Source organism: Lagenorhynchus albirostris, chromosome 5 (genome assembly GCF_949774975.1).
Source record: "Lagenorhynchus albirostris chromosome 5, mLagAlb1.1, whole genome shotgun sequence".
Classification (NCBI taxonomy): Eukaryota; Metazoa; Chordata; class Mammalia; order Artiodactyla; family Delphinidae; genus Lagenorhynchus; species Lagenorhynchus albirostris.
This window is the reverse complement of record NC_083099.1, coordinates 27559509-27575963: the sequence shown is the minus strand read 5'-3', so window position 1 is coordinate 27575963 and position 16455 is coordinate 27559509. Positions and strand designations below refer to the sequence as shown.

At 38.4% G+C, this 16455-nt stretch overlaps 1 protein-coding gene across 5 annotated transcripts in view; it reads right to left on the bottom strand.

Annotated features, from left to right (window-relative positions):
- The window catches only part of PIK3CB (phosphatidylinositol-4,5-bisphosphate 3-kinase catalytic subunit beta), a 194036-nt gene that overhangs the window by 133319 nt on the left and 44262 nt on the right, over positions 1–16455 (bottom strand). For all 5 annotated transcript variants that reach the window (XM_060149740.1, XM_060149742.1, XM_060149743.1 and 2 more), the window contains exon 2: positions 13683–13787. The gene's annotated coding sequence lies outside the window, so the exon portion shown is untranslated. The remainder of the gene's footprint in view (positions 1–13682; positions 13788–16455) is intronic.

Genomic DNA, 16455 nt, shown 5'->3' with positions numbered 1-16455 from the left:
GAAATTATAATCACTCAGACCGAAATCCTATTGATATTTAAATGGAACTGAGAAATAAAAGCTAAAATTAAATTACCAGTTATAATCTTGTCTAGTAATCTAGTGTCATTTCCCTCAAAAAAGGAGGTATATTTCCATTACTCAACTTTGATCTATCAAACTTCAGTTACAAAAACTATGAAGACAATTTTCTTGAAATCATAACTACTGAAAAGTAGAATCCAAATTTATGAACAAACTGATACAAACTCTAGTCAGCTTCCTTAATTAGATGTTTGTATGTAAAATTCTTATGTTTTCCAAAGAAAATATAGAATACTTAAACAAGTTCTTAATTTAATATTTCAAAACCAACTAATATATTTGTCTACAACCTGGCACGAACACATAACCTCAGAATTATTTCATCTCCCATAATAAGCTTCCATTCACTACAGGACCGTGATGAGGTTTGTACCCAGGACCTGGATAAAGTTACAAAACTATAAGCAGCCTGGCTGTGATAACAAGGAACGAACAGTGATGAAAAGCAGCTTTATCACCTCATATTCCTTAAAATTTGCATTAGAAGAAGGTGAATGTAGGGACTTCCCTGATGGCACAGTGGACAAGACTCCACGCTCCCAATGCAGGGGGCCTGGGTTCAACCTCTGGTCAGGGAACTAACTAGATCCCACACGCGTGCTGCAACCAGGGGTTTGAATGCCGCAACTAAGGAGCCAACGAGCCGCTTAAACTAAGGAGCCTGCCTGCCACAACTAAGGAGCTGGTGAGCCACAACTAAGAGGCCCTGGAGCCGCAACTAAGGAGCTCGCCTGCCACAACTAAGACCCAGTGCAACCAAATAAATAAGGAAGGTGAATGGAGACACAATGGAAACACTTTCCTTGTGCCTTTTAATGTGACTCACTAAAGAAGTAGGATGTGTGTGTTATAAATCTTCTGAGTACAGATCTTTTATTTTATACATTAAGAACTAAGACCTACAGAAATAAGATGACTTTCTGAAGACTACTGTGGTAGAGACTGCTTATCTCCTTCCACAGTTATGGGACTGTGGCGGTGCACTTGGCACACTAGATATTCCAACCTCCTGTTCAGTAAGAATGATCATATACTAAGTTCTCTCCAGTGGAATGTTGAGTGGAAATGACCTGTGTCACTTCAGGTTAGAGCATTTAAGAAAGTTTGTATGCCACCTACACCTTCTCTTTCCTCTTTCACTGGTCACAAAGGAAGAAAGAGTCATGAGATGAAAGAAACCACCTGGAATAGAACCACCTACTAAAGAGGACCGTCCACTTTGGACTGTTCCATGAGTAAGAAATAAACATCTATTATGTTTGAGATATTATTCATTTTCAGTCTGTTACAGCAATTTGGACTTCACTAGTTTAGTCAAACACATAGTTTAGGTAGCTGCAAGGACGTGATTAAAAATCACATATGAACACAAAAGACCGCAAATAACCAAAACAATCTTGAGGAAGAACAAAGCTGGAGGTATCATGCCCCCTGAAATAAAACTACATATACTATAAAGCTACAGTAATCAAAACAGTATGGGGGGGGGGAACCTCCCTGGTGGTCCAGTGGCTAAGGCTCCACACTCCCAATGCAGGGGGCCCAGGTCTAATCCCTGGTCAGGGAACTAGATACCACATGCCACAACTAAGAGTTTGCGTGCTGCAACTAAAGATCCCGCATGCCGCAGCAAAGATCCCACATGCCACAACAAAGATCAGGCATGTCACAGCAAAGATCCAGTGCAGCCAAATAAATAAATAAATATTTTTATGAAAGAAAAAACCAGTATGGGGGAATTCGTGGCCGTCCAGTGGTTAGAACTCCACACTTTCACTGCCAAGGGCCCAAGTTTGATCCCTGGATGGGGAACTAAGATCCCACTAGCCATGCAGCATGGCCAAAACAAAACAAAACAAAACAAAAAAACAGTATGGTACTAGCACAGAAACAGACACACAGATCAAGGAACAGAATAGAGAATCCAAAAATGAACCCACACTTATACATCAATTAATCTACAACAAAGGAGGTAAGGATATACAATGGGGAAAAGAGAGCCTCTTCAATAAATGTTGTTCAGAAAACTGGACAGCTACATGAAAAAGAATCAAACTAAACTACTTTCTTACATAGTATACAAAAAAAAACTCAAAACGGATTAAAGACTTAAATGTCTGAAACCATAAAACTCATACAAGAAATCACATGCTGCATGCTCTTTGACATTGGTCTTGGCAATATTTGGGGGGATATGTCTCCTCGGACAAGGGAAACAAAACCAAAAATAAGTGGGACTACGTCAAACTAAAAAGCTTTTGCACAGCAAAGGAAACTATCAACAAAATGAAAAGGCAGCCCACTGAATGGGAGAAGATATCTAGAAACAAGATATCCAATAAGGGGTTAACACCCAAAATATAAACTCATACAACTCAACATCAAAAAACAAACAATCCAATTACAAAATGGGCAGAGAACCTGAACAGATGTTTTTCCAAAGAAGACATACTGATGGCCAACAGACACATTAAAAAGATGCTCAGGGCTTCCCTGGTGGCGCAGTGGTTGACGGTCCGCCTGCCGATGCAGGGGACACGGGTTCGTGCCCTGGTCCAGGAAGATCCCACATGCTGCGGAGCAGCTAGGCCCATGAGCCATGGCCGTTGAGCCTGCACGTCCGGAGCCTGTGCTCCGCAACGGGAGAGGCCACAACAGTGAGAGGCCCGCGTACCACAAAAAAAAAAAGATGCTCAACATCACTAATCATCAGGGAAATGTAATCCAAAACTACAATGAGATACCACCTCCACCTGTCAGAATGGCTATCATCAAACAAAAAACCAAGTAACAAGTGTTGGCGAGGATGTGGAGAAAAGGGAACACTGTGCATTGTTGGTGGGATTGTAAACTGGTGCAGCCATTATTGGAAAATAGTATGGAGACTCCTCAAAAAATTAAAAATAGAACTGCCATATGAGCCAGCAATTTCACTTCTGGGTAATCTGTCCAAAAATAATCAAAATATTAATTCAAAAAGATATATGCACTCCAATGTCTACTGCAGTATTATTTACAACAGTCAAGATACGGAAGCAACCTAAGTGTCCATCAATAGACAAACTGATAAAGAAGATGTAATATCTGTATCTATAGTGGAATATTACTCAGCTATAAAGGGGGGAGGGGATCTTGCCATTTTTGACAACATGACTGGATCTAGAGGGCATTATGCTAAGTAAAATAAGTCAGACGAAACAACAAATGCTGCATGATCTCAGTCACAAGTGGAATCTAAAAACCAAACAAATAAAACAAAATGAAAACAAACTCATAGATACAGAGAGCAAACAGGTGTTTGCCAGAAGAAAGGGGGGTGAGGAATGGGCAAAATAAGTGAAGGGGATTAAAAGGTACAAACCTGCAGTTATATAATAAATAAGTCACAGGTATATAATATACAGCATAAGAAATAGGGTCAATAATAACTTTGTATAGGGACAGACGCTTATTAGACTTATCTTGGTGATCATTTCATAATGTACGCATATTTCAAATCACTATGTGGTACACCTGAAACTAACATAATATTGTACATACTGTTTCAATTAAAAAAAAGAAAAACCTCATATATGCTCCCTCAGTTACATTCAGTCCAATGCTCTGTGTACTCTACCACTGTGTTTTCCTTATCACCCTTCTCCAACCAAACAGAAAACGGAATTATGAAGAGGAGTGGGCAACAACATTGATGAGGCTAACATTATGATGTCCCCAAACCATTCACTATTTAAACTCAACAGCTTTAATCCTTGTTTATCACTTTACACATACATTTTTTAATCCCCTGGTAGAAAAGAACATGTTGACAGCTCTCTTTCTCCTCCTGACTAGTCATCTGACTAAAATTACTGTATTTTTCATAAGTAAGTGTAGAGACACAAAGTATGTTGAATTTGAGGCAAGTAGAGCCAAGAGCATTTTCCAAGAGAAGGGGATATTTTAACACAGACTTGAAGAGGAAATTGGCTAGGCAAAGGGAAAAAGAACATACGCAAAGACCTAAGAAACCTTAAGTATTTGAGAAATTCAAAGATTACCCTTTGGAACAGAGCGAGATGGAAAACAGAGGCAGAATGGTAGTGGAGGGGCTGGCCAAATCTCCATTCTGGTAGGCCACATTAAGGTATTGCTCTTCATGCAAAAAACAAGAGGAGACTCAATGAAGAATGTTAAACAAGTGAATAAAAACTGATAGAATAAATTAATTTTAATACACTTCAGTGAGAAAATGAATAGGCAAAGAACATAAACCCAACAGAAAAATGGGCAAAATAATTAAATAGAAATTTCACAGGAGCCAAAAGTCCCATAAGCATATGAGGCAGGGGTAGAATATTCAAACTCATTAGTCACCAAAGAAATGTAAATTAAAACCACAATGAGATACCATTTCATAGATCACTGCTGGAGGGAGAATGAATTGATTCAACCTCTTCCAAGAAGTTTGGCATCAAAAATTCCATTAGAGGGGGCTTCCCTGGTGGCGCAGTGGTTGAGCATCCACCTGCCAATGCAGGGGACACAGGTTCGTGCCCCGGTCCGGGAAGATCCCACATGCCGTGGAGTGGCTGGGCCCATGAGCCATGGTCGCTGAGCCTCTGCGTCCAGAGCCTGTGCTCCCCAACGGGAGAGGCCACAGCGGTGAGAGGCCCGCGTACCGCAAAAAAAAAAAAAAAAAAAAAAAAAAAATTCCATTAGTGGACTTCCCTGGTGGCAGAGTGGTTAAGAATCCTCCTGCCAATGCAGGGGACACAGGTTCCATCCCTCGTCCGGGAAGATCCTACATGTCGTGGAGCAACTAAGCCCGGTGCCACAACTACTGAGCCGCACACCTAGAGCCCGCGCTCCACAACAAGAGAAGCCACAGCAATGAGAAGCCTACGCACAGCAACGAAGAGTAGCCCCTGCTCACTGCAACTAGAGAAAGCCCGCACACAGCAACGAAGACACAATGCAGCCAAAAATAAATAAAATTAGAAAAAAAAAAAAAATTCCATTACTAGGTATACATCCTAGGAAAACTCTTATCCAAGGTTGTCACACGTACATGGGTATTCAATGTGAAATTTTTCAGTCTCCAAAAACTAGACACAACCTAAATGTGCATTAATAGAATGGATCAATAAATTATATAAAATTAATACAGCTATACACATCACCATGAATGAACCGTCCTAACAATGTAAAATCAAAAAAAGAATATTTGATTCCATTTACTTAAACATAAACATAAAGTCAAATATTGTTCAGAGATGCAAACAGAGATGGTAAAGTTATAAAGAAAAGCTTAAGAAAATAACAAAAAATTCAGCAAAGTATAGCTTGGGGAGAGGGAGGGAGATACGATCGAAGAAGGCACTTATTACTGATCTGGCTGTTATGCAGAGTTTTTCATTTTTCATCATTCTTTAAACTATAAATTTAAGTTTTCACGTGCTCTTCTGTATAGATGCTAAATTTCACACTTTTTTAAAATGGATTAACAGCAATAACAGATGTAAAGCCCCTCGGCAGCATCTGGCATGGAGAATCCATTTGATGGGAACCCACTCCCCATTTTACTGTGACTATGACCTCAGTGTTACTGATAAACCTAAGTTCTAGATTTTTGCTATCATCCACAGTTGCTTCTTCTCCTCTATTCCTACCTAAGAATCCTGACCGTCCTCATGCCCCTAACTACTTCTCCTTATCACCTTTGTCTTTAACTCTGGATTCTAGGAGGGAAGTGACATTAGCATCTACAGCAAGGAATTGTGATCCTGTTCATCTCCATTCCTGCCACCCTTGCTGAAACCTAGAGAGTGAGTTCCTGAATGACAGTTACAGGCTCTTTCATCTTTGCAGTTCTTTCTGCACAGTGCTTGATACAAGACTTCAGTAACTATCTGCTGATTGATGAATAAATAAATACATTATAGAGCTAAGCTACTAGTGAAAATAAGATTAAAGTTTAAAATCAGGCTGGTGCTTCCTCATGTTCTCTAAGCCCTTTCACAGTTTTAAAGACTCTCTTGGCTGCTCAGGAACAACAGAAAGACAATTCCAAAGTTGCTTTAAAATCTCTGCCCACAAAAACAGTAGATGTGTAGTCATCAACTGTATATAATAATCTCCATTCATTAATAATTCTTAAAACTCTGAATAAAAAATTTAGATCCTTCTTCAAAGTAACAAAAATGATTTTCAATTTTTACAATTATAATTTACTTTTATTTTAAAAATTACATTTAAAATGTACTCTATGTATAATGCATAAAACTAGTTCATCCTCTACATAAACAAAACGATGATATTTGATAACATGTGACTGTTTAGCAAGCTCTTATATTGGAAAATTGTACTGAGATCAACAAGGCAGCCATTTATATTGCCTTTTATACACTACTTCCCCTGTCATGTGGCAGTCAAAAGGCTAAGTGAGATGCTTACAGCAAAGAAAACAGTTTTGAAAGGTCATGCTACACAGATAGCCAGAATTTCTTTCACAATATCCTTACTGTCTGTGGTAGACTATATGACAATCTAACCACAGTTATTTTCTGAGTAAAAGCAAAAAGCATGTTATCAAAGAACCAGAAACAGTAGGCACTCAACAATATAATCTTTATGAACATTTTTCTAATGCAGAAACATCCAGTGCATATTAAAGAAAAAGAATCCTGAGTCAAAGACAAAGAACTGGGGGAAGAGGAACTAGTAAAAACTGGAAGGCAAGTTTAAACCACTCAGTTTATTCATAATATTCATATAACATGATAAGAAGCTTCTAAAGTAAACTTTTTCAAATTAAAACATGTGATTTACCAAGGAAAAGCATAACTATAACAATATTGAAGCATGAATATGATCTATTTCAAAATTTCCAAATCTTAATGACAGTTGCAAACAAGGTACAAAGCTTCAAAATCCTCTCTGCAGGAGCTGTAATCCCATCAGCACTTTTTTTTTCCCTTAATAACTTTTATCAGTCTATTATCCATCTGAACAAGGAATGTCTTTTCCCAACTGTTACACAGACAATGTGTCAGCCAACAGCATGATGAAAATTTCTCCACCTCCTTATAAAATTTCCAATTTTCAAGTGTATCCTAACTCATTTAATCATCTTGTCCTATCCTGGGAGATCATAGTTATTCCTGCCCCGTAATCAAAACACATAGCTTTCTCCTAAGCCAAGTGAAGGTACTTGGTACATTAAACACCACAGCCAGGTTACATAGACAGAATAACCATAAGTTTTTGGCAATGAATTCTTTTCAAGGGTCCATAATTTTAATTCCTGTGAGGATCTCTCACTAAAATTTAACCAGGTGACAACTTTCTTTACCAGTTCTGACCTTATAGCAGAGAATGAGGATGTGTTAATTCTAAACCTACTAGAAAATGATCTAAGATAAACCTTCTTTTAAGGAAATAAATATACTTAAAACATTCCGCTGTTCAAAAACAAACTATAAACCAAATCCAGGCAAAGATGTGGAGAAATTATAACCCTTGTATGTTACTGGTGGGAATGTAAAATGGTGCAACCACTGTGGAAGAAAATACAGCAGTTCTTAAAATATTTAAACAAAATTACCAAATGATCCAGCAATTCTACTTCTGGGTATATATCCAAAAGAATTAAAAGCAGGGAGGAAGTCACACAGGTATTTGTACACCCACGTGCATAGCAGTATTATTAACAATAGCCATAAGGTGGAAACAACCCAAATTTCCCTCAATAGATGGGCGGATAAACAAAATATGGTATGTACATACAATGGAATATTATTCAGCCTTAAAAAGGACACTGTGATGCATGCTACAACACAGATGAACCTTGAGGACATTATGCTAAGTGAAATAAACCAGCCATGAAAGAACAAACATTGTATGATTCCATTTATACGAGCTACTCAGAATAGGCAAATTCACAGAAACAGAAAGTAGAATAATGGTTATCAGGGATTGGGCTGATAAAAAAGTTGTGGAGAGGGACAGTGGCGATGGTTGCACAACACTGTGAATATATTTATGCCAGGGAATTGTACATTTAAAAACCGTTAGGGACTTCCCTGGTGGCACAGTGGTTAAACAGTCCGCCTGTCAATGCAGGGGACATGGGTTTGATCCCTGGTCCAAGAAGATCCCACATGCTGCAGAGCAATTAAGCCCATGCACCACAACTACTGAGCCTGTGCTCTAGAGCCTGCGAACCACAACTACTAAGCCCGCGTGCTGCAACTACTGAAGCCCGCGTGCCTAGAGCCCATGCTCTGCAGCAAGAGAAGCCACCGCAATGAGAAGCCCGCATACTACAACAAAGAGTAGCCCCCACTCACCACAACTAGAGAAAGCCCGTGCGCAGCAACAAAGACCCAATGCAGCCAAAAAATAAAAATAAAAATAAAAAATAAGTAAAAAAAATAAAAACAGTTAAAATGGTCAATGTTCAGGAAGAACACATTGAGCTCTTTCCAAATGTCCACATTTGTACATATCCCAAATTTAATGATTCCTTCATTTATGAAATTTATAAAATTCCTTCATTACTTATTTCAGAGGGAAGTTACTGATAGGATGAAATATGATGATAAAATAAGAATAATAAGGTCACACAGAGTTGTAGATGCTTAACATTTATTTAAGCTCACTCATGCTGAGTACTTGTCATGATGCACTCGTAATAAATGCCATTTTACTGGGACACAATTTGGAATCATGTGTTTTGGAGGATCTTTGAATATGTTAAATCTGAAAATGTCAAGGGTGAGGCTAATGTATTTTTACTTCACTAGCTTTAGGCAGCTAAGGAACACTGGATTTAGAGACAATTTGGAGTTCTATAGCTGTGGGTTTTTTTTCTTAGTATTCAATGTCAATGAGCAAAGTAACCAGACCTCTTCCTTCAATTTAGAGGGAAAAGTCTTTATTTTATTTTCTGGCTGCACTACGTGGCTTGCGGGATCTTAGTTCCCTCACCAGGGATTGAACCTGGGCCCTCGGCAGTGAAAGCTCGGAGTCCTAACCACTGGACTGCCGGGGAATTCCCAGGGAAAGGTCTTTAACTGATCATGAGTGTTGCTTCTATACTCCTGACACCATCTCTCAATCAATCATGATGTGATTTGGAAATCCCCTTTTTATTAAAGTTTTTTAAAAGGGAGTACTCTTGGGTATTTCATTTCTCAATTTACAGATAGAAGCAACAGCAAGAGAAGGCCCCCTTGACAATGTGAAATGAGTCAACTTATTCTTTCAATCCATCTCAGTCCTGTATCTGCTTTGAGAAAAGAAAAGTGAGCAATACTGTGCAGATGAAACTGAACATTCAGATGCTTTGTACGCATGAAGAAGCTTACCTAATTCATGTATAGCAAGCGTTAACTTATCATAAAAAAATAAAGTCTAACTGGTCAATTTTGTTATGCACACTTTACAATTTTAAAAAGCCCGGGGCTTCCCTGGTGGCGCAGTGGTTGAGAGTCTGCCTGCCGATGCACGGGACACGGGTTCATGCCCCGGTCTGGGAAGATTCCACATGCTGAGGAGCGGCTAGGCCCGTGAGCCATGGCTGCTGAGCCTGCGTGTCCGGAACCTGTGCTCCGCAACGGGAGAGGCCACAACAGTGAGAGGCCCGCGTACCGCAAAAAAAAAAAAGCCCAAATCCAGGGACTTCCCTGATGGTCCAGTGGTTAAGACTCCACGCTCCAAATGCAGGGGGCCAGGGTTCGATCCCTGATCGGGGAACTAGATCCCGCATGCTGCAAGTAAAAGATCCCGCATGCTGCAACTAAGACCCGGCGCAGCCAGATAGCCAGATAGATAGATAGATAGATAGATAGATAGATATTTTAAAAAATTAATTAAAAAAAACCCAAATCAAAATAAACTTAATTATCAGGAACTACAAGGCCTTCATGCATCCAATCCACCTTTTTCTCTCTACTCTTCCTACTTCCTTGTGGGATTAAAAAATCTGTTTTATTGTACATCCCCTTCTCTTATCATTGCCTCAGACACTTCAAACATCTGGCCTCACGGTTAGCCACAAGCTACACTGCTCAGCCATAGCCTTGCCTTTCACCCCTCCTGTATCCTCATCCCTGGATCTGCACCTCCATCATCAAAAAGAAGAAAACCCAAAGTCTACAACCTGACTCTAGCTCTTCTACCTTCACAATGTCAGCTTCTACTTCCTCCTGCCTCACTTACTCCATTCCAGTCACACTGGCCCTCTTACTGCTCCTAGAACACATCAAGTACAGTCCACCCTCAGCTCCCCCACCCCTAAGTCAAATATCTACCTGGTCTGCTCCCTTAACTTCACTTAGAGCTGTGAGCCCAAATGTCACCTAATTAGAGAGAGTTTTCCTAATCACACCTTATAAAACAGTAAGCCTACCCTTCCCCCGTCAATATCTACCTTTCCCTAATACATTTCCCTAATATATTTTTAATGGTACTGATTACCATCCAACACAGTATATATTTACTTACTGTTTATCTTCCCCACCCTCATTAGAACATCAATTCCATGAGAAAGGAGCCTCTGTTTTTGTTGACTGTTATAACCCCAGCAGCTAGCACAGTTCTTGGTATATTAGGAGGTGAATATATTATTCAATAAATATGCGTTGAACCAATCATGGCCTCCAATCCCTTGTGCATTACCTTTTACCAAGCCTATATCTCCATAGACAGTTATTCCAACCACCAATGCCAAATTTCTCATTTCCATCTTAAAGGTTATGCTAGCTAAATTCACACTGCCTGCCATGTCAAGTTGTTTATGTTGAACTAGCCTTTATGATTGGTCAACAATCCTTTCTATCCTATCCTGGTGATCATATTAAGTTCCTCCACCATGGTCTCTGACCTGGTCAATTCTAACAGTCTCTTAACTGACCTCCTTGCTTTTCCTGTACTCCTATAGTCCATCTTTAATAAAGCGGCCAGAGGAATCTTTAAAACATGTATCATATCATGACACTTTTCTGTGTAAAACCTTTCCTTAAAAGGTTTCCTTGAGTCTAAACTCTTTACCATGGCCATAAGAACCAACATGGCCTGGCCCTGCCTACTTCTTTAACTTCATCTCATGACTCTATGGTTCTCATCCACTCTGTTCCAGAACACTGGCTTTCTTTCCATTCTTCAAATACATCAAGCTCATTTCTACCTTGAGATTTTCATGCTAGCTTTATTTTCAAGTGACTGAATCCTTGTCCTTCATACCTTACCTTAAAGTCACCTCCTCAGAAGTAGCCAATAAGTCACTTTATCAACTGCCCTCCTCAGATCACATTACAATTTGGTATTTTTATTGTTCGTTTCAACGATCGGCTGCATGAGAAAACTTATCAGGACTTCCCTGGTGGCGCAGTGGTTAAGACTCCACGCTCCCAATGCAGGCAGCCCGGCTTCAATTCCTGGTCCGGGAACTAGATCCCACATGCATGCCGCAACTAAGAGTTCACATGCCACAACTAAGGAGCCAGCGAGCTGCAACTAAGACCCAACTCAACAAAATAAATAAATAAAAACACACCTGGCACAAAGCAGGTGTTCAATGAATATCTGCTGAAGTTGGAAATTACCCTATAACATTTTTCCTAAATGTTTTCTCCTTCCAGAATCCCAACCCCACCACTGATTAACGATTTGCCTTGTAGATAACCTCAATCCCCATCTTATTTTGAAAAGCAGGATAAGAAATAATACAGTTTTCTTCCTCTTTGCCTAAAAACTCCTTGATTCATCCTCTCTTCCCTTCCTCTGGTTTCTAAGCAGAATGGCTGCTACTCTTTCGTAAGAGTTAAGCCCTTTGCCCAGGTCCTTGATCTCAAACCTTCTTACCTCCTTCAGGCAATTAATCACTCTAATATTTAAACTATTCTACATATTTAAACTACTCTGATGGATCATTCCCTTTCACGTAAAATATACCAAGTGCTAATGCTAAAATATCTTCTATGTGGCTAACTCTTCAAAATGATCACTGTCTCATTTCCTGCACAAACTTCTTGAAAAACATTCTATTTTATACTTCATGCTTTTTTGTATTTTGTAAAACCACTTACTTAACCTCTTATAATTCATCCTGGTCTACTCAATCTGTTCTCTCAGTTATCAAGAAACTCTTAATAATTATTATCTTATTTTACTACATAATGAACCTAATAATTATTATTAGGTTATATTAATGCCCTAGAGGGGTTCTTGAATTTAATTAAATTTAATGCACTTCTAGGGTATTAAAATCCTTAATCTTTCTAAGCATCTCATCCCTCTCAAGAACCTCTCCTTGAAATTCTTTATTATGCTTCAAAGAAAGACACAATACCTTCATACCTTTCCTCTTATTTTTCCTCTACTGATTCTTTTTAACAATATTTAAAGTTCTGTGCTTTACCTTTTTCTCTCTGCTAGGATACTGGAAATGTTATCTACTTCCACAGCTTAAACTCTATGTGAATTGCTCCAAAATCTGTATCTTCGGGCCCTAAATTATCTTTTTTCTAAATTTTAGTCTCATATTTCCACATTTAAGGAGATATTCTGAAAGTTCTACCTGTACCTCCAAAATCAAAATGTGTCTCACAGAATTCATATGTTATAGTCCCATCTACTTGCCCCCTAATAACCAGTCTTTCCTTGTGGTTTCCTTACTTATGTTATGGTACCATCATACTTCTAGCCACTCAAAATCTTGGATTCATATATATGATTTCTTTCTTCCATATTCCCTGCCAAATCTACCTTTGAAATCTATCCTGCCAAATGAACTCACAGACAACCAGCTTCCACTCCCACCACTCATTCAGGTAGTCATTATTTCACTTTTGCATCACTTATCACAGTGACAAGTGCCGCTAAGCACCTAACTTGCCTGCTAGACTATCAGCCCAGTCTAACACACAAGTTAACATTCCCCTGGCAGGGAATATCTGCCCTCGTTAACAGTATAACTAGGGTAGACCATGTAATTTATCATACAGAAGACAAGAGTAAAAAATGGCAAAAGATAGTTCAGCAATTACACAATGTTTTACGTCAATTATATCTAAATAAAGTTGGAGAAAAAATATTTGGGCATTAAATTATCTACAAGAGGTTTAAACAAAGATATATATTGTCACACTATAACTCCAGTGCTTGGGGAAATGACTGCTGCATCCTAAGTACATACCATATATTGGTTTAATAAATCACTTTAGAGCTAAAATATTCACTTTATCACCTTCTCTTCACTCTTTACTCTACTGCAAACTTATTTTCAGCCACAAACATTGTCCTGAAATGGCCTCTGCTGGGGTCAGCAATGACCTCCTAACTGCCAAATCCAAAAGGCTCTCAGTTTTCAACCTCTCTAAAAAGCTTTAAACACTACTGACCTCTCCTCTCTCCTTCATGAAGTTGGGTTTAATCTGTGGTAAACATAATCCTAAGTACCTGAGTATCTTAAAACAAGGCCTAGGACTTCCTTCCCATCCCCACCCCAGAATAACTAAAAGATTTAGGATCTAAGCAAGATTCACATCTTCCTTCTATACTTAACTTCTGAAAAAATGATGTAAGTAATTAAAGATACGAAATTGGATACTTACCTTGAAATGATAGCCCCCATTTCAGTCTTTTAGGAAAACAGATGGCATTACTTATTTTTTAAAAGTGAAGTTTTCATGGAAGACTTTTTCAGATTAGAAGATACGCTGCCAAAAAGGGTGAAGATAAAAGATATTAACACCTAAATGGACTAAATTAAAAATAATTTTACTACTTCTATGACATAATTGCTTATAACTGTATTTTTAAATATGGGGAAAATATAGAAAACACATGAACCACAATATTTAAGTTACAGAACATTACAGCTGAAAGGGAGTTAAGTGGACGTCCTGTGCAACTATCTGGATTCTCTTATGTAGATTACCTCCTCTTTCTTGAAAACTTTTCTGTAATATGCTAGTTTTCTTTCTATTTCCCAACCCATTCCTCCAACTGGATCATAAGCTGCTAACCATGAGCAGCTTATTTCATTTTTCCCCTTTTCTTCTTTAATGTAATATTTGACACACACAAAATATATGGAAAGATGAATGTAAGCAAGCATTAAGATGAACACTGTAAATTGTAAATCACCACGCCACGTAAGAACATCAGTAACATTACCTACATGCTCCTCTCCTCCCAACCTTTATCCTAAATATTTATTATTCCACTACTTTTTAAAACATACTTTGTCACATATATATTATGTCATTAAACAATATTTTGTTTAGTTCTGTATCCCCTGCTCCCTTTTTCAGCTTGATAACTTGGTATGCTAAGTTATCACAGCATACCAAGTCTTCGGGGACTTGAATTTTTTCACTCAATATTTTTCTAAGCTTTATCCATGTTACATTTTCATTGCTCTATATGGTATTTCACTATATAAATATGCCACAGTGTATTTATCTACTCTGTTGACAAACATTTGGATGGTTTAGTTTTTTGCTTTTATCAACATTACTATACAAGTCTCCAGGTACACTTACAGAAGAATTTCTTAAGGGTTAGGCTTCAAACCCAGAAGTGGAGAATTGGTGAGTTATACATAGGACATCCAAATTCCCAAGTTTACCAAAAATGCCAACATGTCTTCAACTGAATCACCTTACCAATTCTCCAGCAGTATATGAATCACTAACACACCTTCTCCAATACCTGGTAGAGTCAGATTTCTTAATTTGTAGCAATACAGAACACATAAAATGGCATCACACTGTAATCTGTTTGTACTTGATTAGGTTGAAGATCTAATAAGGTTGAAGACCTTTTCACAAGTTTATTAATGATCCATGTTTGTTTCTGCATTCCTTTGTTCACAGTTTTTAGGCAATTTTATTGGATTGTCTTTTTCTTATGAAATAATATGCTTTGTATATTCAGGACCAGGACAGGCTACATAATTTGCAGTGCCCAGTACAAAATAAAAAAGCAGGGCCACTTATTCAAAAATTAATTTCAAGACAGTAACAGCTTAGCGTTAAAATACGTGTGGGGCCCTGTATGACTGCACAGGTTGTACATCCATAAAGGTGGCCCTGTTCAGGACACTAATTCTCTATTACATATATTACAATTTTCCTCCCAAGTTTGTGGTTTATCTTTTCATCTTCCTTACGGTGTTTTTAGATGGACATTAATTTTAATGTAGTTAAAAATATCAATCATTTTTTGAGTCAGTTTTCTGGTTCACTGAGAAAATCCTATAGCCTTCATAAAACTTTATGGCTTTGCCTTTTCATCTGAGCCCTAATTCATGAGTGCTTTCCAAGGATCAGTGAGCTCACAGCTCTCTCCTCTCAGCCATTATGCCCCATTCTTCACAAACAACATTTCAGGACTTTATGACCTTTGTGATAGTAGCATCCTAATCATTATCATTGAATTCATTTCTGGGCAAGCCCACTCAGATTGGATTGGAGGGACTTCCCTGGTGGTCCAGTGGTTAAGAATCCGCCTTTCCAATGCAGGGGACGCAGATTGGATCCCTGGTCAGGGAACTAAGATCCCACATGCCGCAGGGCAACTAAGCCGGCGCGCTGCAACTACTGAGCCCGCATGCTCTGCTGCCCGTTCACCACAACAAAGAGCCCACACACCTCCCACGTGCCGCAACTAAGACCAACGCAGCCAAACTAATTAATTAATTTTAAAAAACCAAATTGGACTGGAACTTGTGCCACATGCCAAGTCTGGAATTGTTTACATTTGTCAGTAATACTCCAAGTCAGAAATTTTAATAAAAAATTTCAACCATCTGGTTAGAACATTTTACGTTTAAAAAAAAGGGAGAAAAGGCTGAAAAATCTTCAAGTTTCATTAAATTAGCAGGAATCAAAGGAGAGCATGATTGTTGTTATTAAAGTTGAAAATCTTTTTCATTTGGAACCTTCAAAATAAAATTTGGCTAGGAAGCAAATAATTTAATTCTAGTCTTGGCTTCTTTTCTTTTGAAATAAGGTCAATAATATGCTTTTAAAGTGAAAGGAATGTTATAAAACAAATTTTAGAATGATGTCAAAGTGTATCAGACTGTTTACTTTTCCAAAAGTAAGGTAATTAGTCAACTCAAAAATAACCAATTTGCTGGTACAGGATGTTGACAGCTGAGGAGGCTGGGGTGGGGGGGGCTGGGATAAATGGGAACTCTATGTGCTTCCTGCTCCATTATACTGTAAAACTAAAACTGCTCTAAAAAAAATAATATCTATTTAAAAGGGAAAAGAGAAAAGGAAAGCAAAAAATAATAACCAATTTGACACAATATAGGGCAAAAACTAATGGGCAAAACTAATTCTAGGGTGTTAGCTGTCAGAATAGTGACTACCC